This window comes from Theropithecus gelada, chromosome 2 (assembly GCF_003255815.1).
Source record: "Theropithecus gelada isolate Dixy chromosome 2, Tgel_1.0, whole genome shotgun sequence".
NCBI lineage: Eukaryota > Metazoa > Chordata > Mammalia > Primates > Cercopithecidae > Theropithecus > Theropithecus gelada.
The window spans coordinates 170,683,410-170,710,834 of record NC_037669.1 but is presented as its reverse complement, the minus strand read 5'-3'; the positions used below and the strand labels follow the sequence as shown (position 1 = coordinate 170,710,834).

General features: G+C 39.7%; 1 long non-coding RNA gene across 2 annotated transcripts; it reads left to right on the top strand.

The window, feature by feature from the left end:
* Window positions 1-12,350: 12,350 nt before the first annotated feature.
* On the top strand, window positions 12,351-24,515 carry LOC112619474. Of its 2 annotated transcripts, XR_003118228.1 has the most exons (4): window positions 12,360-13,025; window positions 14,033-15,146; window positions 16,124-16,172; window positions 23,366-24,515. It is a non-coding gene; the product is annotated as an uncharacterized LOC112619474 (long non-coding RNA). The 2 variants fall into 2 exon arrangements; XR_003118227.1 differs by lacking the exons at window positions 16,124-16,172; window positions 23,366-24,515 and having other exon boundaries at window positions 12,351-13,025; window positions 14,033-15,615.
* The last annotated feature ends 2,910 nt before the right edge of the window (window positions 24,516-27,425 follow it).

Sequence of the window (27,425 nt, the reverse complement as noted above, 5' to 3'; positions counted from 1 at the left end):
AGATAAGTGGAACTTGGAGGCTCTGCAATTTTCTGATACAAGGGCTCCTTCAGCCAACAAGTTCTTCCAATTGTCTGGACATGGGCCGTCAAGTTCCAAAGAGAATCATGAAGCTGAATAGACAATCACACTTAAATTTCACTGTACCATGGACCTGCCTGTATAGGGGCTTTTAATGTAATATAAACTGGTCATGTAAATTAATTGTCCTCTAAGTTACATTTTCTTGCAGTAAAAAATTAAATACATGTAAACTAATCTTTTAATTACACTACCTTAGTTTTTCTTGTAGCTGTTTCATTTCAAGGGCAATTTTTTCTATATAAATATCTATCTGAAAGTTTTATAGAAGCCAATAAAATTTTTTTATTTTTCCATATATAACTTCACTTGGTATAGACATTTTTGGAAACAATGCGTATAAAGAGTAAAGTCAGAGGAAGTTGAAATAAACACTCCTTTTCTTTCAGGACAGACTGATAATGTCCTGTATATTTTGTTTTAAGTTTCTTGTACATGACACCAACAGCAATGAGGAAGATGCGTATAGAGTAAGACATCTTCAATTTACAAATCAGAAAATTCTTATGCCCACAAATCCCAATGGATACAGAGATACGAAAAACACTCCTTAGTTTTACCCTAAGTCCTAGAAAGAGGCTGTAGTCTTATTTGTTGCAGATATTCAGGTGGGTTTGCATTCCAAGAATTTTATGATTTCTCCAATGGGAGTTTTTAGCTCTAAAGGGATCTTTTAGAATATCTTTCCACTACATAAAGTCAAGGCCAAGTAGACTCTGTGTAATAAGTTACATCAAAAGATGAATAACCTGCCAGGTGCAATGGCTCATGTAACCCCAACACTTTGGGAGGCTGAGATGGGAACATCGCTTGAGACCAGGAATTTGAGACCAGCCTGGGCAACATAGTAAGACCCCTGTCTCTACAAAAAATTCTAAGAAAAAAATTCAACAGTCATGGTAGCATGCATCTGTAGTTAGCTACTTAGGGGGTTGAGTCAAGAGAATCCTTTGTACCCAGTTCAGGGCTTCGGGGAGCTGTGATCATACCACTGCACTCCAGCCTGTGTGACAGAATGAGACTCTGTCTCTTAACAAATGAAAAATAAATAACAAAATAAGATGTGAGATCACCAAAGATTTTTCATTCATGAGAATCCAGTTGAACATTTCAGAAAATTCACCTCCATTTTCCCCAGCACTTTGACAAACATTCCATTCATTGTTACTTTCCACTCAAGAGTCCCAGCAACCACCCCAAAGGATGTGCGAGGTGTTGGTGCTGCCTCCCAGAGTTCTTCACTATCATGTTGGAGCATGTAATAATTGCCCACCATGTAATGAACACCTACTCTATATCAGGAATCATATTAGACCCTTTATGTTACCTCTAATCCTCCAAACGAATATGGAAGCAGGTGTTAGTATTCTCATTTGACAATAGGGACATGGGACTCGGTGTGAATAAGCAACTTATCTAAGATGACACCATTGGCAATTGTCAGAGATTGTGGGGTTCCAAGATCCATGTTCTTTTTACAACCTGCACTGAGACCAGGGTAAAGCCTTAGCCCCTTAAAAAAACAAAAAAGCAAGTCTGCTCTGGAAATGTTTGTCATTTCCCTTCCTGAAAGGTTCACCTACTCTAATGTAAAAAAAAAAAAAAAAAGTATACATTATAAAGGAAGGTTACCTGACCTCTCATTAGATTGTGTCCATTGCAAAACTACTCATTGGTGTTGCAACATAAAATGTAATTTCTCTTTGTAGGACCTATGTATAACCCAGCTGGATTCTAGATATGTCAGTCTGACAAGAGGACATTTAGTTTGCTAAGCATTTGAGGGTCTGAGTCATCAAGTTTTTGGAGAGCCAAATTGCTCTGCATAATTGAAAAAGAATTTACAGTAATGGAGGTTGGAGGTGGGGACGGCAAGCAAACAAGATGACAGAAACACTTATGTTTCAAGATGTGACACCATGCTGTAGCTCTCTCAACTTTAGATAATCAACTTATTGGCAAATGCATGATGCAGATGAATTTCTTGTGGAAACAAATGAAAAGAGGCATTCAGGTATCGTATTTATATAGAACTGGTGAGCACCAAAACAAAGGGGATCTTAATAATATAATTATCCCAGAATGCATAGGATTCTGGGCGTTACTTCGTATTAATGAAGTTTTAAAGAATTGAGATAAGAGCTTTTCAAAGCAGTTTCGTGTAGCTCTGAAGAGAGGACTCTCGCTGACATCTGGTAGATATGTTTACTTAAGACTGTACTTAGATGTGGGAATAAATTAGTAAATTGAAGGTTCTTGTGGAATTTTCCACAGGAAAGCAATAATAAAAGCCCAACTTTCCCGCACAACTGCAATTAAAGGAAAACAACAAGTCTTAAACAAAATATAGCAAACCAAACTCAGATACATTAGAAAGAGAACTTTTTTTATGATAAGATATTTACAATATCTGAAATGTCACAGAGTTAACATCAGGAATATGCAGGTAGATTTTGCAAATCAACAAGAAAAATTACATAAAATGCCATAGTAAAATAGAATATTCACAGAAGGAGAGGCCCAAATGGCTAACAAGTATATGAAGAGATCCCCCACCTCACGAGTAATCAGAAATATGAAAACTGACATCACTCTATACCCACAGATTAGGTAGACAGAAAATATCAAGCATTAACAGGAATGTAAAAAGATAAGAACCCCATCTTCTTCTGTGAGAGTGTAAGTTGGTTCAGCCCATTTTTCCTAGCTCCAGGATTCCCATTCTGGGAAAATACTCCAAGCTCTTTCAGAGACCTATAGGTACAGGAATCCTAGCATCACATACTTTGCAATATTAGGGAGCTGAGTTCAGAGGAGGCAAGAGGAGACAAATACTGGGTGGAGGGATACCTACCATGGAAATCACTGCAGCATAGAAAGCATTGAAATAGACCTGCATATGGGAATTGTAAAAAGAACAAAACAAAAAGATCTATAACACAATACTATTTATATAAACTGCAGACACAAAGGAATACCATACATTTTGCATAGAATCATATATAACCAAGGACATACATCAGGCACATTACACTGGGTGCCTGTATAGAAGAGATGAAGGGGAAAAAATGAAATAAATTGTAGCTATCATAAAATACGGAGTATGATTATCTCAAATCCCCACACCTAAGGCCATTCCCCCACAAAAATGCCAGGTTTTAACCATCTCTTTACTATCTCTTCCCTGAGTCACCCATGTTGTAGCAGTTACTGCAAGAAAATGGACATTAAATGATTGAATAACAGAATCCTGGGTGAGAAGCACAATCTATGGCCTTGGAGCCAGGAAGATGACATTAAAAATGGCCTGAAGATGACATGGGAAGAAAAGAGAGAAAAAAAATAGAAAGCAGTAGACAGTCCTGGTTGATAGATGGTCTTCTAGCAGCAGAATCTATTTTTCCAATCAACAATATTGAATGTGAAACTCCAATATGCAAGAGAGAAAAGGCTATTCAGCCACACCAAAGTCCCCAAAGTAAAGCTGTCTTTAGGGATCCCTAAATCTCCAGTAGACTTCTGGAAACCTCTGATCTAGGAATTCTTGTATGTTTAAGCCAACTCTAGGTGCTGAGTGTGTGAGTCAACTTTATTTAAAGGGCCAGAGTAGAGCCACTAAATCTCCTTTGTATCATCACCAGTCTACAGAGACACTGGCCCTAAGGCTATGCTGCCTGGGACAAGGATGGGGAAACCTGAGAGACAGTCTTTGCTGCCACTACTCCTACTTTATCCTCTGAAATCAAATTGACAAATGTATTTCATTTTTACAGGCCTGGTATTGAATGTTCAATTTGTTTGTGTCATGTATGTGGGCTAAGCAAGTTTAAACTAAACTATCTCTATCTCTTCCCAGTTTCCCCCAGTTCAGAGGCTTATGAACCAGTACCCAACCCATTTCATATGGGGAATGACCCAAGGAATTGGGAATAGTTCGTCTGTAGAAGACTTGAAATGGCATTCTAGCTCACACCCAAGCTAGCTGCCAGGTGGAACAGAAAATCAATTTGTTCCGTGCTGCTTCCAAAGAGTATAGCCAGGATTAATGAATGAATAAATGGATACTACTCAGAAGTCAATATCAGCTCAAAAGAAGGAAGAATTATATCACACTTAACTGCCTACAAATGGACATAATGAGTTCCCCCATCACTCAAGGTGTTCAAGCAAAGACTGAAATATCATGACAATGAGGTTGTAAGAAGGCTGGAGCCTCAAATAAATGACCTCTCAGATCTGCTTCAGCTGCAGGTTGTAGCATGACCATGACTGTGTCCTCAGGGATCAGCTTTTAGGCTGTCCCTGCTGCTGTATTTTAGGTTCTCTACAAGGAAACTTGTGAGATTAACCTCAGTTAGATTTGACTTCTGGTGCCACTTACTTTGAATGCATAATCATTCCCTGCAAAAGCAGATGAGCCAGTAAAATAGTCTCCCATCTGCCTCTCCATGTTTTTTTTAATAACCATTCCACTAGCTCCTGAGACAACCTTCTCTGTGCAGCCATGAATCAGCCAAGCTGATTTGAAACCATTATCAGAGAGAATGATGTGCCAGAGTCAAAGAGCAACTCTAAAGTGAGAAAAAATATAGAAAATAAATCCTAGGATAGTCTGATACACTGGGGACATTTCTTTGCCATTGGTTCATTAGAATGATGTCAAAAACCACAGTAGTTATCGAGTCTCCATCATAAAATGAATCTCAATTTAATTGCCTCTGGTTGAGAATCTGCACATGGGTTGTTTGCTCAGGCACGAATTTATTTTGACCAAAATCAGTCTTAATCAGCTTGGCTGACTAATGATATAGCCCAAAAGCACAGCCAGTGGGCAGTTTGAGAGGCTTCGCTAACAATTCATAGATCAGAAACAAATAGAACTTTTAAAACGTGTTCTGCAAGGAGTTAATTCTTCTTCCACATTTCAGACCACTTTCATTCAGTGCCATGGTCATTCACCATGGAAAGGTATCTGGGGAATGACAAGTGCACTTTGACAGAGTGCTGCCTTAAAATAGTCAGGGTAAGGGGATTGTATTTTGCTGTTCTTGTTATAAGATCTCGGCTACTCCTGCGTGGGCGCCTCATGAAGCTTTAGAGCTAAGAAACTGGCTTATTTTGAATGTCTATCAGAAATGGGCATAATTAGATTCTGACCACTTTAAATTACTGTGGATTAGAAGCAAAACTAAAAATCTGCTGGTGCAACTTCTTCCTCCAAAATAGTGATTACGAGTCACATATTTACAAGGATTGATGACATCCAGCTTGTCATAAAAACATTGCAAATGCAATCAGTTTCATCATCTCCAGGAATCCTTTCATTCCACATCCAAGTGCAGCTTCTTTCTCTCCAAAAATAAGACCATATTTCTCCCTGAAAAAACAAAATGCACAAATACATCTGATACAGACAGGGATATTGGGGCAAGAGTGGTAAGGCGAAGGAAGTGCCATGATTCCAGAAGGCATGGTGTCCGTGGCATACAAAAATAAAACCACTGACTCCAGAGATTCAAAGTCAGTATATCTTTAACTTGAACCCAAGTATGCCTGGGTTTCTGAGAACTTATTCCCAGATGTTAACAAAATGTTTATTAAAAATTTTTTAATCTCCAGTTTCATTCCAAAGTAATTTTTTAAACTTACATATATTTTTGCTATTGTGAACAGTGCTGCAATAAACATACGTGTGCATGTGTCTTTATAGTAGAATGATTTATAATCCTTTGGGTCTATACCCAGTAATGCGATGGCTGGGTCAAATGGTATTTCTGGTTCTAGATCCTTGAGGAATTGCCACACTGTCTTCCACAAGGGTTGAACTAATTTACACTCCCGCCAATTGTGTAAAAGCATTCCTATTTCACATCCTCTCCAGCATCTGTTGTCTCCTAACTTTTTAATGATCGCCATTCTAGCTGGCGTGAAATGATATCTCATTGTGGTTTTGATTTGCATTTCTCTAATGACCAGTGATGATGAGACAGGGATGAAACTGGAAACCATCATTCTCAGCAAACTAAGACAGAAACAGAAAAGCAAACACCGCAACTTCTCACTCACAAGTTGGAGTTGAACAATGAGAACGCATGGACACAGGGAGGGGAACATCACACACCGGGACCTCTCAGGGGGTGGGGAGGTAGGGGAGGGATAGCATTAGGAGAAATACCTAATGTAGATGACGGGCTGATGGGTGCAGCAAACCACCGTGGCATGTGTATGCGTATGTAACAAACCTGCACGTTCTGTACATGTATCCCAGCACTTAAAGTATAATTTTTTAAAACTTACATATATTTTTAATCATCTAGATCAACTCAAAACCAAATAAAATTTCAATCATTCATTTGTATTCAGGTTTACAGTGCCTAAAATAATAATAAGTACCTGCCTTTAATTGTTGCAAGCTAGTGAGGACAAAAGAAAAGCAGACAATATATAAATGATACAGTTCACACCCAAACCCACAGAATCTGGCTCACTAGGTCCATGAAAGGTTAGTAATCAATAAGAGAAAAGAGGTGGGCAGCTTCAGTTATCACAACTGAGGATACTGTTCAGGACTTCCCAAATTTGAGGCATCTAACAACCACCTGAGAGGCATTTGGCACATATACAAGCACATTTTTAAAACGAGATATATTACACTTACAATAATGTTTTTCAATTTATAAATTAAAACAGCATAATTGTTTTGTCAATGAGAGAAGCTATTGTTTGAGATCTTTCCCCAGGTGTCTTTATCTACCTCGATGATGGATAGCTTGTGCTGTAGGTGAGAATCTTCTAGAACAAGGCAAATTTTCTTGCCTGAGACTAGAAAACATTATCTTGACTATTTTGGGGAGAAGGAAAACATTCTCTTGACTACTGAGGGGAGAAGGAAAGTGAAAGAAACTTCAGTTCAATATGAGGCAATTTGAGAGTGAGAGGACTTGGATTCCCATTCTGGGGCTGAGGCTATGAAGACAGCAAGACCCCATAAAAGAAATGGACGTGTGATGTATGAGTTCTCCAAGCCTCAGAGTAACAAGGACATGGCAGGATAATTTCATGATGTTGAGGCCCAAAGTAGCCTGAGTTTAGATAACAACCATAAAATTTCCCATAGCTCAATTTGATAGAGAAATAATAGAATCATCATATGCACAGGGCCATAAGAATGGCCCAAAAATTAGCTGAGAGAAAGAGAAAACTTGACATGAAAGAGCTTGCAGTCAGGAATGAGGAACAAAGCTGGACCCTGCGTGGATCAACAGGGGAAGACAACGTCTCAGCTGATGCCAATGTGGACTGTGTACTGACGACATTACAGACTACCTGTCCTCACCCATGACTTGACACCATAAGGAAATTATTCCCATCAAAACTATCTAGAAAGCTTGTTATCACAGATTCCTGGGCCCCAGCCACACAGTTCCTGATTCAGCAGGCCTGGGGTGGAGAGTGAGAATCTGCATTTCTAAGAAGTTCTCAGGTGATGCTGATGTTGCAGCTCTGGGAACCACACTTGGAGAATCGCTGTTCTGTTGCATCCTAACCCCCTGACTTACATGAAACTCAGATAGAAGAAGGAAATCCAAGAATAATGGAGCTCATACTGGGAGTATATTGATGGGAAGATAAAGATTTACATTTCTCATACACCTGTGCATGGGGACTAAGGTCTGTGTCCATTCTGGAGATATGAGCAAATGGCTTTGTAAATCTCTATTTGATTATTTTCTCTTCTGGAAAGCATCACTTCTCTATTTCACTACAACACTGAATGTGATTATTAAATACACCCAATAACAGAGTGATGTATTTCTTCAACATTTAATGAAAAAAGGTCATTAAGTGTTAAAACCCACTGTCCAGTATAAAATATTTTAAATAAATTATAGACAAGATAACAACGCTTCTAAAATACATTCTAGCAAGTCACTTATCCGCTCAATATTCCCCTGTTGCTTCCTGCTTACCTAACTAAGATCTTCAGGCCCTCGAGCTGTGGCCTGCAAGGCTGTACAGGGCCTGGGGCACAGCTAACCCCCTGTCCTCTTTCCCTATGCTCCCAGCTCACTCACTCTGCCCTGGCTACACTGAACTGTCTTCTGTTCCTTGAAAAGCCCAAGGGCGTTCACACTTCAGAATTATGTGTACTGTTCCCTCTGCCTGAAATAGCAGCCCCTGAGCCCCTTCCATCCTTTCCATCAGGCCTCCACTCAAGTAGTATCTTATCAGGAAGGATTTTCCTCTTCACCTGCAAAAAATAGCTCCCTTCACCTTCATCTTCCTTCACTCTCCATCTGCTCTACCCAGGTCTGTTATTCTTCCCATCACTTATCATGGCCTGATAGATTTCATATTTCAGTTGTTTTTATCTTTTGTCTGCTAGAATGTAAACTCCATGAAAGAGGAAATTTGCTTTGTTTACTGCTATATCCCCTGGAAGTATCTGGCACATACCCTCACTCAGTAAATAACTGTGAAATGAACGAACAGAAAGAAAGGTCCAGCAGGCCCAAGGTACCAACAACCCTATGCCTACCAACACCCACAGAGGCCTGAGGGAAAACAGCCTGACCAGTGTGGCAGCCCCAATGGTTTCTGCATGCCCACCTTCCCCTTTCTCTTTCACCACCAAACACCCACCCACCTGCACTAAGGAAGAACTACTCATGTGCTGTTTGCAAGAAAGAAAGGAGGCAACAACCCAGGGTGAAGTGAACTGCAAATTGGAAAGCCAGAGACAAGGAGAGAATTCCTGCTCCACCTGAAGTAACCCACCTTCAGGTGAGAATGCAAGAGAACTGCCTGTAAGTCCATGGCCCCAGGATAGCCATGGCGACATGTGAGTGGATAGACATCCTTCCTGACATTTTTATATGAATAATACACAGGCATATTAATCCGTGTTTCAACTTTCAAAGTAGACCTGGTTCCAGACAAAGATCTCTAGGAGTTCATCCGTAAGGAATATAAAATCTCAAAATTAGATCAATAGAAGAGACAGGAATGGGGCGAGTGAAAGGGGTTACACTTAAATATTTTCCGTAGGCTTTCTGGAAGCTGAGAATTTCCCTGCTCCAAAGCCCACAACCATAATTGCTTTTTGTAAGTAATGCGTTAAGTAATGTCAAAGGGGTCACATTTTTTTTCATTCTCAGCTTTTATCAGAAACACAGAAGTGCCACAATTGAACCCTCCATTATCACCATCTTCCTTGGAGACGTTTGAGAACTTAGTGAGTTTATCCTTTTGTATGAGCAGAGAGTTCAGATTGAAAGAATTTTTCCAATGAATCACATTAACATTTATTCCAAGTGTCTTTTTACATTTGCACCTTTAAAAAAGAGATTGAGTTTTCCAGAATCAAAATGTATCATCTTCCTTAATACAGTGATAAATTCCCACTGACGCTGCCCAGATTATACTTCAATGAAACCAAAGATCCAGAGAAGCTGCAGAAAAGAGATTGAAGTGACTTTCAATTTAAAGTGATTAGGAGTTCAAAAAAGGCAACCTTTCTGAATGTCAAAGTTCTACAGACTCTCAAGTTTTGAATTTGGAAATTTAGAACACTGTTGTGTTAAGTGGCACTGAGAGATTCCACATATGAACATATTCTTAACTTTTCTACTCCTTTCTCTCTGTGTTCTCCATCCATTCCTACCACAGAGGCAGAGTCATAGATGGTTTTCAGTAATGTACGTAAATGAATAGATGAATACATATCTTTGCATACCCATCAGAAATCTCAGCACCTTCTGGAAGTTTTTTAATATTAAGTTTGCATTTGTTATCTTGTGAATCATAATAAAAGACCGATGTGATGTAATTATTTTTCCAAGAGCCCTCCCAGTGGACAGCAACATACGGTAAAAAGATCATGGGCTTCAGAGTATAGATATGGATTTGAATCCTGGTCTCACTACCCCTTGTTTCCTTACATTAGCTGTTTAACTTTCTTTTACCTCAACTGTTTCCTGTTTGTGAAATAGGAATAATAGTACCTATTTTGTGTTGGGAGAGACAGTTCTCTCCATGGATCTCTCAAGCCCATATGCAGTGCGTAGGGTATGCCAAGAATGCAAGGCCCTGTGTACTCTTGACCCAGGCTATTTGTCAGGGTTGTGCTTGCAGTGAGCAACTTGGGGGACAAAGTAATGTCTCCGCCCTGGAACAAAGAACACAACTACTTACTACTTGCTATAAAAGTAGTAGATTCTCCAAGTTCAATGTTCCTTGGCTAGGACACAAACCCACTGTGGGTATAGGGTACCTCTGGACCTGTGTCAGCCTGCCCTTTGAATCTTAGTAGCAAAGGGAGCTGATGCTGATGCTGTTTGCTGTGATGGTGAGTAATAAAGTTCTTTGTCTCTGACCTAGGAGTCCCAGGTCTTTGGCTAGCATCAGAAACAAGAAACTAATAATCGCTGGAAAATACATTTTAAACATTAATAGGTTAATTTATTAGCTTGTAAGTAGGGTAAAAGAAAACCCCTCACCTGACATTTTACAGAGCTGTTGAAAGGCTAGATGCAGTAGCCTAAATAAAATATCTGGCACTGAATAGGCACTAAATAAACACACACACACACACACACACACACACACACACACACACACAATTTTCCTTTAGCATCTCATTTAAATTTCCTTAACTATCTTAGATAAATAGTTCTTGACAAAATCATAATGGCGGCCAGGCACAGTGGTTCACGCCTGTAATCCCAGTACTTTGGGAGTCAGAGGTGGGCGGATCACCTGAGGTCAGGAGTTTGAGACCAGCCTGACCAATATGGTGAAACCCCATCTCTACTAAAACTACAAAAATTAGCCTGGCATGGTGGTGTGCACCTGTAGTCCCGGCTACTCGGGAGGCTGAAGCAGGAGAATCGCTTGAACCCAGAAGGCGGAGGTTGCAGTGAGCCAAGATCGCACCACTGCACTCCAGCCTGGGTGACAGAGCAAGACTCTGTCTCAAAAAACAAAACAAAAAAAATTATGATGGCAGGAAGGTTGTTCTTTCCTTTACCTTTCCCATATAATGTCTCGAATCTGTCCCACAGGGAGTGGTAAAGTAACCGAATTCTCCACAAGGGCTTATAGCAGTTACCTCTCTGGAGGTATAAGTGTCTGTGATAGGGGAAAACTGAAGAAGATGCAAGCCATGGGTCTCTAATAATGAAATTTCAAACACTGGGTGAGAGTATATTTGGGGGCAGGAGACCGCATCTATACTCTTCAAACTCCAGCACAACTTGCCATATTCATTACCCTTCCATCCCAACACTGGATCCTCTGAAGTTTACTTCGCATCAGGGAAGGGGAAGGAAGGAAATTTTAGAAACAGAGTTTATGCCAAAATACAAAATCATTTTCTGATAACTGAGAAGATCTATGTGATGCAAAAGAACGTACCAAAACAGACTCTTCACCAGATGCTTGTAACCTGGTCTTTACCTCCAAACATACCTAGAAACAAAAAGCTGCCTTGCTCTCTGCATTAGTTTTCTATTTCTGCTATAACAAATCACCACAAACTTGGTGGCTCAACAACACAAATTTGTTGTCTGACAGTTCTGTAGATCAGAAGTCCAACACAGGTCTCACTAGGCTAAAATCAAAGTGTCAGCAGGGCTGGTGCCTCTGTGGAAGCCCTAGGACAGAATCTGTCTCCTTGCCTTTTCTAGCTTCTAGAGACTGTGCTCATTTCTTAGCTCCTGGTCCCTTTTCCCCATTCCTGGCAGGTCAAGCTCTTCTCACACTACCGTCTCTCTGGTTTGCCATAGCCAGAAAAGATTCTCAGCTTTTAAGGACTCCTTTGATGACACTGGGCCCACTGGGATAATCTAGGATAAGCTCCCAATCTCAACGTCCTTAACCTTAATCACATCTGCAAAGACCCTTTTGCTAGATAAGGTAACATATTCACATGTTGGGGAAGGGGGATGATTAAGATGTAGAATAATTAGGACTAATTGGGACTTGGAGGGGCATTCTTCTGCCGACCACACTTGGCTTCTAGAAGCCTACTGAGATTGAGTCATTCCCAAAGATGTTCAACTTGACCATTTCTCAAGAGCATGGAAATGGTTCTAAAGGTAAAACATTTCTACCATGGTGAGGCAAACGAACAGTGCCCAGTGATAGGGCATCTTTAATTTTTGTTTTAATTTCTACACATTACCAGAAAAAAAATAATTACAGGAATGTTTTTCAGATTCTAAGGGAAGCCACTCAGTGCCAGTAACCATGGTGATGGAAATTCTGAGAAGAATGTTAACTTCCATTATGTGACAGCAGATGAAACCAAAGCCTTGGCCCACACAGCAAACCTTTGGGTAGCAACGTGTTCTAGAAAAATGGAGCCTGAAGAGTCCAGATTGTTTTTTCTTGAAATAGCAAGCAAGTCTGAAATGATTACTACCCATGAGATTTTTTTTTAATGGTGTTAGGTTTGGGGGTGTGTTAGATTGTTTTGCATTGCTATAAATGAATACCTGAGGCTGAGGAATTGGTAAAGAAAAGAGGTTTATTTGGCTCACATTTCTGCCTGGCGCTGGCATAGTTGGCTTCTAGTGAGGCTTCATGAAGCTTTTACTCATTGTAGAAGGCAAGGAGGGAGCAGGCATGTCACATGGCAAGAGCGGGGAGCGAGAGAGAGGGAAGGAGGTGCTAGGCTCCCTTACATTCTAAACTAACAGCAAGAACTCACTCATTCCCATGAGGAAGGCACCAGGCCATTCACGAGGGATCCTCCCTCATGACCCAAACAGCCACCACTAGGCCCTACCTCCAATTCTGGGGATCACATTCCAACATAAGATTCAGAGGGTGAAAAGATTCAAAGTCTACCAGGAGGTGATGAAAGTGATATGACAATGTGAGGTCTATGTTACCTGGAAGGTAGCGGGAGGCACAGCAGATGGTGGGAAGAAGAAACGTGCGTATGTACCTTGGAGATAATGCTCACAGGAAAATCTGTTCATTCAACACTATTTATTGAGCACTTCTGTATGAAAAAAGGCACTGTGTTAGGTGCTCTGGACTTGAGGATGAATTAATCAAGAAGCCTCTCCTGAGGGACTTTGCACTCTAATATTGAAGATAAGAAACAAAGCATTCTTTGAGCATCGAAGATGAACAGAGCTCTCTAGATCTGTGCTTCTCAAACTTTGTTGCCTACATGTCTTGTTAAAATGCAGATTCAGTACGTCCAGGGTAAGACCTGAGATTCTACATCTTTAACAAGCTCCCAAACAATGATAGTGCCAGTGCTGCCAGTCACAGGACCATGCTTTCGGTAGCAAAGATCGAGAGCAGCATTTCTTATACCTCATTGTGCTTGAGAATCACATGGGGAAATTTCACAAACGAAAGACGCCCAAGGCTCCTCCCACATATTTTGGTTATAATTAGCTACAGTGAGACTCTGGCAACAGTATGTTGTGAAAGCTTCCATTATGATTTTAATACGCAGCTAAAGACTGAGTACTGTTAACACAAAGCATTACAGCTGTTGAAATATCTTGGGTGTTGGTTCTAAAAATGTGGGTCCCAGACCCACAACATCAGTAATCGCGGGGAAACTGGTCAGAAATGTAAATTCCTGGGCCCTGCCCCAGGCCTACTGAATCAGAAACTCTGGGGTGGGGCAAAAAAAACTCTTTTAACACACTTTCCACATGATTCCAATGTGCAATGAAGTTTGAGACCCACCAATCTACGGCAGCTGTTCCACACAGAGGTGCACATTCGGATCAGCTGGAGTGCTTCAAACACACAGCTGTCCTCGTCTCACTGTGGTAGAGTCCTGACTGGGATATTATTTAAAACATCCACAGGTAGCTCAGATGTGGCCGTAGACCAAGAACCACTGATGGAGGGTGTTGCCCAGAAAAATCATCCCCTTCTCTTCTCACTCATTTATTCATTTCTTCAACACATTTCACAGAGCAACTACCTAGTCCTCAGCATCAAAGAGCCCTCACTCATTTATAGAAGAAGACTAAAGAGCTTGGAAGTGGGGAGCAACACAAAATGGGGAGTAGACAAGGTAGTAGGTATCAGCACAGAGATAAGAGACTCTGAACAGAGAGGATGGATCCAAGGGGGACAGCCTGGAAGCTGGGGACCCAGCTGGAGGCCAGCACAATCACCTGGGTGAGCAAGATGTGAGCCCTTCAGAGGAAGAGATGAGAAAAGGAGACCCATGACTCATTACCGGCGGCTCTGGCTTGCTGTTCCATGGGCAGCCCTTTCTACCTGTGATCAATACATGCCTATTTAGCAGCATACTCACTCTGTCTCTCATTCTAGAGCGTACTTCCGCCCAGAGTTAATCAGTTTTTGAATGTCGGCATCCTGTCATTTCATCATCTGCAGATTCAGTGACCAGAGAGGAGGAAACACAGGGAAGCTTTATATTAATAAAGGTCTCGCGTTGAATATTCCTAAGGAACAGTCAAAAGTAAGCAGTTCGTGTGCTTCTTTTCTGGTGACAATAATAGATTGGGCCCCATGCCTTCCCAGAGCTCACGATAAGCAATTGGATCCAGTCTCCACTCCAGAACCTGAATGGACTGTTTGCTCAATACAGCTACTGCCAGCCAGTCAGCTTCGTGGGACATGTGCCAAGAGGCCTTCCATTCCATTCCATCTTGAGTAAACAAATTAGAGTCCCAACAAAAACTCTTCCAATGAGCCCTTTACTGAGCTAAATTCAATATACGTCATCATCTAGGAGGAAGCACCAGAATGGAAAACTACTTTAAGTCACAGAAGCTAAAGGAGCAATTGTAAGTGTTTTCTACAAAGTATATATGCAGGATCAGCAGGCATGGGAAATGCACACCAGCCCCTGCAGGGATTCTGGGCTACGAGTGCATGAAGGCAGAGTCAAGACTGTGGATTCTGGAAGAGGAATCCCCTTGAGAGAGCATCTAATTCAAACTGCATCCATATATGGCTTAAAAGTCACCCAGGTTGTCATATCATCTGTAATGATTATTCACTAGAGCCAAGAGCGTTTATATGTTGAAGATCAGAACAAGATTCCCAGCAAAACAGTAAGGGAGCATTTCAGGGAGCAGTGGGAATATGTGTGGGATAAAGCCAAATTATAAAGTCATTATTAGGGTGGCTCACACCTGTGATCCCAACACTTTGGAAGGCCAAGGCAGGAAGAACACATGAGCCCATGAGCCCAGGAGTTCAAGTTCAGCCAGAGCAACCATCAGGCTGAGGCAGGAGGGTCACTTGACCCAGGCAGGTCGATGCTGCAGTGAGCTGTTGTAGCACCACTGCACTTCAGCCTGGACAACAGAGTGAGACCCTTTCTCAAAAAAAAGAAAAAGAAAAAAAGTCATTACTTTAAAGGGCTTCCAAAGTCTATATAGAATGAACTGCAGCAGCCCAAGGAATTATAAATGGAGCTCCATGTATTTATGCAAATGTTGAGGGCATATATTCATTTCAAAGAGTGTTTGGTTCCTGTTGTATTATCAATGCCTGTCAGAATAATATAATGTTTAACACTATCTGGGTTTGAGTCCTGATTGCTACTAATTGACATGAGACCCTATGCAAGGTCCTCACTCTTCTCATCTATAAAATGGGAATAATAATAATAGTAACGTCTACATCCTGAGGCCGGGCATGGGGGCTCACTCCTGTAATTCCAGCACTTTGGGAGGTTGAGGTGGGTGAATCACCTGAGGTCAGGAGTTCAAGATCAGCCTGGCCAACATGGCAAAACTCCATCTCTACTAAAAATACAAAAGTTAGCTGGGCGTGGATTACAGGCAGGTACTTGTAATCCCAGTTACTCAGAAGACTGAGACAGGAGAATCGCTTGAACCTAGGAGGCGTAGATTGCAGTGAGCCAAGACCGCACCACTGCACTCCAGCCTGGGTGACAGCGAGACTTGGTCTCAAAAACAAAAAAAAAAGATTATTGAGAAAATAATATATAAGGTTATTAATACTATATTGGACATACTATAAATACTCAATAAACTTTGTCTATTATTATTGTCCTTTCCAGGAAACTAGGATTCTCAGCATGTTCATGGAGGAGGATTACATGGACCAGGGTAATACTAAAGACAATTTGTCAAGACATAGTAAACACAGTAAATTCTTCACTTAAGCTATACTAGTATTCAGTGCCTGAACTCAATCAATTCCTTACTGTTTGAATAATGGAAAATAGCTGAGGGACTGCATTTTGATGATGTTGATCATGGAATCAGAAGAGACTAAATTCATGGAAAAACTTTCAGAAATTCCAGTTGTTCATAAAATTGTATAAACTGAGTAAAAAATTAGAAATATAACATTGAGACTTGCAACAGAACCTGGTTAGACTTCCACATCAATTCTACTTCATCTTCCAAAAAAAGGCTTTCAGAGCCATTTTCAATAAAAATTAAATTTACTGAAGAAAATAATTTAAGCAGTTATATGAATTAACGAAGCCATAAGATTGTACAATTACCTTAATGCTGTCTACACTGGCCAAATAATTACCAAAAAAAAAGAAAAAAAACTTTCCTTTTATTTATTCCATTGGCCTAGCTCATTTGTTAGGATATCCATGATAATCTCCTATAGCCTTCGTACCTACAGATTTTATGAACCTAGGAAACATAGATTCCATCTAAAAAGGCTGAACTCACAGAGGTAGAAAGTAAAATGGAGATTACCAGAGGCTAGTAGGTAGGGACAGTGGGGACAGGATGGGGAGATGTTGGTCAAATGGTAAGAAGTTTTAATCAGACAAGAGGAATACGTTCTGGAGTTCTATTGCACAACGTAGTGACTATAGTTAATCCTGTATTACATACTCAAAAACTGCTAAGACAGTAGATTTTAAATGTTCTCACCACAAAAAGTAAGTATATGAGGTGATGAAAATGTTAATTAGCTTGATTTAATCATTTCACAATGTATATATGTATCAAAACATCATGTTGTATACCATAAATGTAAACAATTTGTATTTGTCAATTACAAAATAAAAACAAACCTATTTTTATTTTTATATGCAAAAATTAAACAACTGGGAATTTCAGAAGCAACATAATTTATATCTATCTAATAGGAGTTGCAGATAGGAAAAAAGATCGAATTAGAATGAGGAATAATGCCAATAAATAAACAGAAAAAGTTTTTCAAAATACACGTTTTCTTCTTTTTTTTTTTTTTTTTTTTTTTTTTTGAGACGGAGGCTCGCGCTGTGTTACCCAGGCTGGAGTGCAGTGGCGCGATCTAGGCTCACTGCAAGCTCCGCCTCCCAGGTTCAGGCCATTCTCCTGCCTCAGCCTCCGAGTAGCTGGGACTACAGGCGCCCGCCACCACGCCCGGCTAGTTTTTTGTATTTTTAGTAGAGACGGGGTTTCACCATGTTAGCCAGGATGGTCTCGATCTCCTGACCTCGTGATCCGCCCGCCTCGGCCTCCCAAAGTGCTGGGATTACAGGCTTGAGCCACCGCGCCCGGCCAAAATACACGTTTTCAAATTGAAAGAGCAGGTGAAGTATCAAGAAAGACGAAAAAAAAAAAAAAGAAGACCAACATCTAGAATGCTGAGGGGACATTTCAGAAAACCAAAGATAAAAACAAAATCCTAAAACTTCCAAAGAAAATAAACAAACATATAGATAGATAAGCAAATAAATAAACACATGTCAATCAGATGGTATTGCATTTCTCACTAGTAATATTAGGAGCAGAAAGACAAGAAAACAATATCTTGAAATTATTTAAAACTTATAATTATTAATTGATCTTTCAAGAATGAGAGAAAAATAAATATTTTCCAATATTCAAAGACTAAGAAAGTCTGTGATTCATGAGCCCTTTCTGCAACAAATGTATAGACAGCATGCCTAGAGGAAAACAAAACAGGAACAAAAAATGAACCTAAAAGATGATGCAGAATAATAGCAATCCGGAATCCCTCACCGCATGAGGAGTAATGAGGAAAGCATCAGAGGAAAGAAAGTAAAGAAAGGCACATGGCAGGGGTTTTTTTAATTGTTTGAGAGACAGAAACAGATATTCAATCAGAGAAATGTATAATTTAATGTGTGTGTTAGCAGGTTTTACTGGTTTTTTTACACAGTAGTAAATAGAAAGGTAGGCATATATAACCTTAGGAAACCTTTCTGAAGCAATACACTAACAACGGAAGCCATAAAAAAAAACCAGACTGACAAATTTGTGTATGTAAGAATTTAAAACTCTTACGGGGCAACAAAACTTCTAACAATGTTAATTTGGCAAGGAAGAGATAAGCTTCAGACTTGGAAAAAATATTTGCAAATCACATATCTGACAATTTGTATCCAGAATACATAAAGAACTCTTAAAAACAATAGTAAGAAATAAAACAACCCTATTTTTTAATGACCAAATTACTTAACAAATACTTCACCAAAGAGAGTATGCAGATGGCAAATAGGCACATGAAAAAATGTTCCACATCATTAAACATTAGAGAAATGCACATTAAAATCACAGGAAGATGCCACTGCACACTTGATTAGAGGAACAAAAGACAAAATACAACACCAGATGTTGAGTAGATGTAGTGCAACTGGAACCCATTCAGTGAAGAAGGGAGTGAAAAAATGGTAAAGATACTTTGGAAAACAGTTTGACAGTTTCTTATAAAGTTAAATGCACACTTAACAAATGACCTAGTAATTTCACTCCAAAGTACCCATAAGAAACAAAAATTTACTTTACCCAAAAACCTATACCTTGTGGTTCATAGCAACAGTAGTCATAATAGCCAAAACCTAGACACAACATAAATGTCCATCAACACTAGAATAGATAAGGAAATGGCTGGGTGCAGTGGTTCATGCCTGTAATCCCAGTGCTTTGGGAGGCCAGGGTGGGAGGATCACTTGAGGCCAGTAGTTCAAGGCCAGCCTGGGCAACATAGTGAAACCCCCCCCCCCCCACAAAAGAGAAAAACAATAGATAAGGAAATTATGATATATTTACACGTAGAATACTAGACGGCAATGAGCAGAAATTGCCTACAACTACATGAAATGACATGGAGGAATATCTCAAACATAATGTTAAGAAAAAGAAGCCATATTATATAATTTTATTTATATAAAATTCAAAAAAAGCAATGCTTGAAAGGGATGATGGCTGGGAGGGTGCACAAGCCGGATGCTACTAATATTTAGTTTCTTCATCTGGGTGATGGTTAGAGGGGTGTGTTCAGTTGTAAAAATGTACTAAGGTAGACACTTAAGATCAATGCTCTGTCCTATTGTAAATTATACTTGAAAATGTTTAAAGAAAAACTATATAATGTAAGCCCCAGGAAAACCGTTAAACATGCAAAATGATCAAACTACTAATATTTAGGGGAAGACTAAGGCAAACTAAATCATTTAGTTTACCATTTTTTACCCATATGATATTGGCAAAACCATAAAGATCAAAAAGATTAATGTTTTAGGAGTGCATGAGAAATACATACTCTCACATGCCGTTGGTGGCTACCCCAAAGGACTCAGCCTTCTTGAAGAGCAATCTGGCAGTATTTATCAGTGGGCTTAAGTATGCACGCCACGTGACTAAACATTTCCACTTACGGGTACCTGTTCCTCCTATATAAAGAGGCATGCACAAGACTGGCTATTGCATCATTTGTAATACCAGAAAATTGGGGACCACGTAAATTCCCATACAAGCAAAATAAATTTTGGAACATTTATATTGTGAAATACTGCACATCTTCTATAGAGGATGAGTTGTATACAACATAAGACATAATTTTAGGCATTTTTAAAAAGTGTATTATAGAACAGTACATAGAATATATCATTTATTTGTTAAAGATATCTATACATGTAGATACAGTTTTACATATATAAATGTACTTGGAATGTATAGAAGAGAGAAGCAGAAATATACTCGAGGTTGTTGACAGTGATTTTTTTCCCTTTGGAAGGAAGTGAGAATGGGTGGAGGACAGGAAATAAGAGAGGTGCTTTCATGATTCATGCTCTTGGCTCTGCACAGTTTCTGTACTGAATCTCTTACAATCATAACACATTCTCATATTATTAGTGCAATTTAAAAATGTTAAAGGGTATATTGATAATTTTAAAGAAAATACACTACAGAAAACACATAAGGTAGAAGTAAAACTAAACACTAACAACAGTTAAGCTAAATTTAGTGACAGTTGGTAGATAGTACAAACTGGCTAATTATAACAATAAGCAATCATATTCCCACATAAAATGTGGGCTGTATGATATAATAAACTCAACAATTGGCTGGTGAAAACAGACACAACCAAAGTACAATTTCTTTTTTTTAATTTACAGACAAAAAATTAGGGGGAAATCTATGGCAGGTGCAGAGATTGGCATGTCGTGGCAAATGCAGCCAGCCTGTGGACAACAGTCATGATGCTTTACAAGGCAATGCAGTGAGTCCAGAGCTGCACTGGGAACTGGGCCCATCAGCCATTCATTGACTACCTTTTCCTCAGCCTACTGCTCACATATGTACTGTCTGCGTGGCCCACGTGGGCATTTGACTTAGGAGGCCCCAAAACTGTAAGAACATTATAAAAGTAGAGTTATAAAGGCATATTGGTAACAACCATAAAAATAATAATCATAATCCTAAAAAGTACCTAATGGTTAACACCAGTATCATAGTAGAAAGCATTGAGATGCCGGGACCGGTGGCTCATGCCTGTGATCCCTGCACTTTGGGAAGCTGAGGTGAAAGGATCACTTGAGCCCAGAAGTTCAAGACCAGTCTGGGCAACATAAGGAGACCCCATCTCTACAAAAAAAAAAAAAAAAATTAATTACCCAGATGTGGTAGTATATGCCTATAATCCCAGCTACTTGGGGGACTGAGGCAGGAGGTTTGCTTGAGCCCAGGAGCTGGAGGCTGCAGTGAGCCATGATTGTGCCACTGCACTCCAGCCTGGGCAACAGAAAGAGACACTGTCTGAAAAAAAAAAAGGCCGGGCACAGTGGCTCATGCCTGTAATCCCAGCACTTTGGGAGGCCGAGGCGGGTGGATCACGAGGTCAGTAGATCGAGACCATCCTGACTAACACGGTGAAACCCCGTCTCTACTAAAAATACAAAACATTAGTTGGGTGTGGTGGTGGGCGCCTGTGGTCCCAGCTACTTGGGAGGCTGAGGCAGGAGACTGGCATGAACTTGGGAGGCGGAGCTTGCAGTAAGCTGAGATGACATCATTGCACCCAGCCTGGCAACAGAGCGAGACTCCATCTCAAAAAAATAAAGAAAGAAGAAGGAAGGAAGGAAGGAAGGAAGGAAGGAAGGAAGGAAGGAAGGAAGGAGGGAAGGAAGGAAGGAGGGAAGGAAGGAAGGAAGGAAGGAAGGAAGGAAGGAAGGAAGGAAGGAAGGAAGGGAGGGAGGGAGGGAGGGAGGGAGGGAGGGAGGGAGGGAGGGAGGGAGGGAGGGAGGGAAAGAAGCATTGACAGATGAAATCATCATTAAATAAGCATAGTAAACTGTAAATTAAAGAAAAAAAATTCAACAATTCTAAATTATATGCCCCAAATAACAGATGAACATAACATATACAATTAAATGAATATCTGAAATTCAAGAAAAACAGGAAGAAATAGATTGAAATTATAGACCTAACTATTCCAATATAAAAAATAGCCAAATGTACCAGTTTTTGAGATTTTTCCATCTGCCTGGTACCACTCTGAGCACTTTACATACATCGTCTCATTTAATCCTCACAACTCCATGTGGTAGGTACTGTTATTATCATTCTCCCCATTTCACAGATAGGAAACTAAGACCTTAAAAAGTTAAGTGACTTTGCCAAGAAAACTCAGCTAGTAATAGGTGAAGCTACGACTGAGACTCAAGTCTGTCTAACTCCACAGTGCATTCTCATAACCACAGTTGCCTCTCAATATGAAATAATCAGAAAGTTAATAATCAATAAATAATAAAATAATAGAAGACATTGCAGAGTTGATCAAGAGAATCAATCAGTTAGACAATGGAGAGAGGCAAAAGGTAGAATAGAATATACTTCATTTTTAAGAATATAAGGATGTATACAAATTTACCATATTATGAAGGTAGACAAAAAGAAGTCAGAAAGTCTAATATTTCACAATATTAAAACAATAAAATTAAAAACTAAAATTTCAATCAGATTTATGTCAGCTTTATTTATAATAGCCAAAAACTGAAAACAACCCAAATGTTCACTAATTGAATGGATAAGCAACTGTGGTGTGTCCACACGATGGCATACTATGCAACAATTAAAAAAAAAAAAAAAAGAGCATTGTGTGATACATGCAACACATGGATGGATCTAAAAAATCTGATTTTGAGTAAAAGAAGCCAGATGCAAATGACTACATGCTGTACGATTGCATTTATATGACATTCCATAAATGGTAAAAACTATAGGGACAGAAATCAGACCAGTGATGCCAGGAACCAGGTGTAGGAGAGGAGGTTGACTGCCAAGGGGCATGAGGAACTTCATATAGAGATGTAAACGTTCTATATCTTGATGGTGGTGGTTGCCACAAATTTTTTTTTTTTTTTTTTTTTGAGACGGAGTCTCACTCTGTCACCCAGACTAGAATGCAGTGGTGTGTCTTGGCTCACTGCAGCCTCTACTTCCTGGGTTCAAGCAATTCTCCTGCCTCAGCCTCCCGAGTAGCTGGGACTACAGGCGTGTGCTGCCATGCCCGGCTAATTTTTGTCTTTTTTTTTTTTCTTTGAGATAGTCTTGCTCTGTCACCCAAGCTGGAGTACAGTGGCATCATCTCAGCTCACTACAACCTCTGCCTTCCAGGTTCAAGCGATTCTCATGCCTCAGTCTCCTGAGTAGCTGGGATTACAGGGGCACACCACCATGCCTGGCTAATTTTTGTCTTTTTAGTAGAGACAGGGTTTCACCATGTTGGCTAGGATGGTGTTGATCTCCCAACCTTGTGATTCGCCCACCTCGGCCTCCCTAAGTGCTGGGATTACAGACGTGAACCACCACGCCCAGCCGGTTGCCACACAATTTTACACATTTGTAAAAACCACATTAAACTCTTTGGTTAGAAGAGGTAAATTTTTATTGTATATAAATCATATCTCAGTGAACTAGAGTTTTTCAATGCATGCAGAATATAAAATCTCCACATCATGTAAAAAAATGTTAAGTGCCTGAATACTTCCTACATCAAGAAAATAATTCTGTGCCTGGTGTGACTCCGTCCTGCGCAGCTGTTCTCTGGAGCAGTAGTTGTTTATCTCCGTCTGCCTTCTCTCTCACCGAAGTGTACGTCACCACCCCATGGAAGATTCAATGGACATGGAGACAAGTCCCCTGTGGCTCCAGAACCATCGTTTGGTTGTGAACTAAAGGCCGACAAAGATGACTGGTTTAGGGTGGATAACGATGAAAATGAGCTCCAGTTGTCTTTAAGAACGGTCAGTTTAGGGGCTGTGTAAAAGGTGAATTGCACATTGTTGAAGCCGAGGCAATGAATTATGAAGGCAGTCCTACTGAAGTAACACTGGCAACTTTGAAAATGTCAGTACAGCCAACGGTTTCCCTTGGGGGCTTTGAAATCCCATCAGCCATGGGATTACAGTTGGAGTGTGGATCAAGGCCAGTGCATATTAGCGGGCAGCACTTAGCAGCTGTGGAGGAAGAGGCAGAGTGAGAAGACGAAGAGGAGGGGGATGTGAAACTCAGGTATTTAATGTGTCTGGAAGGTAATCCTCCTCTGGAGATAGAGGCAAGTTTCCACAGAAAAATGTAAAACTTGCTGCTGCTGCTGCTGCTGCTGATGATAATTTTGATGATGAGAAAATTGAAGAAAAAGCTCCAGTGAAGAAATCTATATAAGACACTCCAGCCAAAAATGCACCAAAATCAAACCAAAATGGAAAAGACTCAAAACTATCAAGACAAAGATCAAAAGGTCATGAATACTTCAAAAAACAGGAAAAAACTCCTAAAAATCCAAAAAGGACCTAGTTCTACAGAAGACATTAAAGCTAAAATGCAAGCAAGTATAGAAAAAGCACACTGAACAGTGCTGGACAATACTGCAAAATTAAGTCCAAAGATGGGGACAGAGGAAAGAGACAAATACAGTCCATGCTGAGTATCATCAGCCATCCAGACTGAAGCCTTCTGTTTTAATCTGAATCCCCTTTCCTGATATGCCAGCCATGCTCCTTCCAGGCTGGAAACAAACTCACTCTTGATATCCTAAAGCACTTTCTTTTGACAGCTGTGATTCTGTGAACCTAGCCCCTTGCTTTCTGTTACTTGCGCATTTGCCTCACCTCTCTGACCATGTTTTAATCACCTTTGGGTCTCCTTGGCTGCTCAATAAATATTTGAATGAATCAAAAAAGAAAAGAAAAAAGAAAAAAAATCCCTATACTACAGAATATTTTGAAATGATATTTCTGTATTAAAATTGATGGAGTACTCCCATAGCAGTACTTAGAAGAACACTCATTTTTCCAAATTAAGGAAGAAAAAAAAAACACTATAAAAGCAAAGCCTTTATCTGTTAAGAGGCTAAAGTGAAAAGTCAAAAGAAAATAGTAAAATGAAAATAATAAAACTAACAACATAAATGAACGAAATGCTTATAAAGTTGAGTTGAGGCCGGGCGCAATGACTCATGCCTATAATCCCAGCACTTTGGGAGGCAGAGGCAGGCAGATCACTTGAGGCCAGGAGTTCAAGACCAGCTTGCCCAGCATGGTGAAACCCTGTCTCCACTAAAAATACAAAAATTGGCCAGGCATGGAGGTGCATGCCTGTAGTCCCAGCTACTCAGGAGGCTGAGGCAGGAGAATCGCTAGAACCTGGGAGCCAGAGGTTGCAGTGAGCCGAGATCACTTCACTGCACTCCAGCCTGGGCAACAGAGCAAGAGACTCTGTCTTGAAAAAAAAAAAGAAAAAAAAAAAAAAGTTGAGTTGGTAAATCAAATTAATAGTTGGCTTTTTTAAAAAGTTGGGGACATGTTCCAATTAACAAAAAAAAGAGAATTGGCAAATTTATTAAAAATAGTAAAATATGGGGAGATAAATTAACAAAAAAGGGAGAATTGGCAAATTTATCAAAAATAATAAAATGCAGGGAGAGAAATAAGATATCAGCAATGGAAAGAAACAACTATTTTAAGTAGGGATGATAATATTCTAAACTATGTATGAATAATTATCATTATCAATACTCTATGGATAGCTGCTAAAGTATTAAATACTAAAATGAGTCATAGCAAAACAGAGAATACAAATGCACAAATAAACTAATCACAGAAGTAGAAACAGTTATAAAAAGTTTATACCCCCCCTTCAAACTGGTACTAATGAAGTCACTGAAGTATTTTCTTAAATTTTCTAAAAACAATTTACTCCTTTGTGATTACCAAAACTATTCCAAAATAGAACAGCACGTAACTCAATTGATTCTTATGGGGTAAATGTGGTTTTGATCACAAAACCTAAAGACACCAACAAAAAAATTAAATGATAGCTCAATTCACTTGTGAACTTTAAAAATTGAAAATAAAATCTAGGATACAAGGTATAAGTTTACAGAACAAATTCTGCAGCAGGGACCGGCTCCAAGAGAGAACAAGGAGCACCCTGGAGGACGCAGAGTACAAGACATTGCAATAAAAACATCACAGACCTTACCCCAGACCCAGAAGGCTTGGTTTACCAAGCTCCAAGCTTATCCAACCTGCAGCCCAGGACGGCTTTGAATGTGGCCCAACACAAATTCATAAACTTTCTTAAAACATTATGAGTTTTTTCTGCGATTTTTTTTTTAATCTCATCAGCTATCATTAGTGTTCGTGTATTTTGTGTGTGGCCAAAGATAATTCTCCTTCTATCAATGTGGCACAGGGAAGCCAAAAGATTGGACACCCCTGGTTTAGACAATCATGCCAGGCACTGTGCAGGGCTTGGAACTATAAGACCACATAGACCCCAGCATCTTGGAGCTTACATTCTACAGGAGGAAGTAGACATTTATTAAGAAAAATTATTCAAGTCTTGGAAATAAGATCAAAAGAGGACTGCATGTCTTTTCAAAGTCATACCAAAACTTCACCTAATAGTCCCTGCCCCTACTCCAGTGCTTATTTCATTATCTAGCAGAATGTATGTTTATTTGATTCACTACCATTGATTAAAGTGGAGCCTCTGTGAAGTTATACATTACTTTGTAGACTTTCGTCTAGTGAAATACAAAAGATAACTCCAAAGGTTATAATTTTTTTGCCTCTAGAACATTTCAGGAAACAGGAGTAGGATTTTTGTCTATAATGTAGCAAACTTGCTTCAACATACCTTCCACAACTCACACATGCTCTTTGAACCAGCCTAATTATGCTTCTAGTTTCCTGGGTTAGATCAATCTTTGGCATGCACTCACTACACATTTGGATGAAAATCGTTTTTAACTTTTTGAAAATTAAGCAGTTGATAAAATAGACAAATAATTACATAAATAACCACCTAATTACAATTGTGGTAAGCAATTCAGAATGCAAAAGGGGTAACCTACCTTGGCCCGAAGGGTCCTCGGAGGCTTAACCAAAGGCCTGAAGGATGGCTGCACTTAAATGAGGCCAATGGGCAGGAAAGAGCCCTCCATGAACTTGTCCTTCCCTGGGTGACTTTATAGCTATATGTAGAGATTCCCCGAATCACAGAGTAAAGGAATCAGAAATTACTGTCTATAATAACTAAAGCAAAGTTATCTTGTATTTTTGCACCAAAGCAGATTTTAAAATAAAACTAATAATAATAATGACAATAATATCTACTGTTTACTAAGTGTTTATTTACAGTGTCTCAGGTCTTGTACTAAACACTTGTCAATCATCCTATTTAATCGTTACGACAACCCCGTAAGGTAGGTACCCTTATCTCCATTTTATAGATGGGAAAACTGAGACTCAGAGAGGTTAAGTTAATGTGCTCAAGGCAACACACCGGGCTTGCCTGATTTTAAATTTTATCTCCTTTGCTATCCTGTCTGTCTTCCAAAGATAGCTCTTCTTGTTTGTGCTACTTTATAATGGGGAAGGAGGACATTATTTTGGTGTTTTAACATATTTCTTGCAGATTAAAAGAAGGGAATGGGAAGGTGATGTGTATGGAGGGTATTCAACATTAACATTTGTTAGTCCTGTTCATTTCCTGGAGCTTCCCGCTGAAGTAAAAAGCAGGATTTTGCTCAGAGTGGCTTTTCAACAATAAAGACTGTCTTGTTGAAACCTGTTTACTCTACGCCTTTGC